The sequence below is a fragment of the Egretta garzetta genome, unplaced genomic scaffold (assembly GCF_000687185.1).
Source record: "Egretta garzetta isolate BGI_Z169 unplaced genomic scaffold, ASM68718v1 scaffold327, whole genome shotgun sequence".
NCBI lineage: Eukaryota > Metazoa > Chordata > Aves > Pelecaniformes > Ardeidae > Egretta > Egretta garzetta.
The window spans coordinates 41,302-41,768 of NW_009260177.1; positions in this window are offsets into that span (position 1 = coordinate 41,302).

Below are 467 nucleotides of genomic sequence, written 5' to 3' on the forward strand. Positions count from 1 at the left end.
GGTGAGGAAGGGGCCCCGGCCGCCGGGGCTCGGGCCAGAAACCCCGCAGAGCGGAGCGCGGGACGCCAGGAGCGGCTCACGTGCTTTCCCAGGCACCCTGAGGAGACAGAAATGCCAACCTGCACATTCAAAGAAAGGACTTTCGTCAAGAAGCGAGCGACAAGAGGTCGACGTTTTCCATTTTATTATTCTAAATAAAAACCACACTTTGTGCTGAACAATGGAGTATAAAAGAACCCGATGTACAACGATCTTAGACATCTACTATTTGGGGGGAAAGTTTACAAAATATACAAAACTTTACAGCAAATAGATAGTAAACACTTAAATATCAGGAGGTCAGTACCTACTATTAACTTAACGAAACGGTTAGACAGCAACGCAACTCTTTTTTTTTCTGCTTAATTACTCCGTTAAGAGACCTGGATCCTTTGAGAAAGGGGGGAACGAGACTGAACTTGACGGTT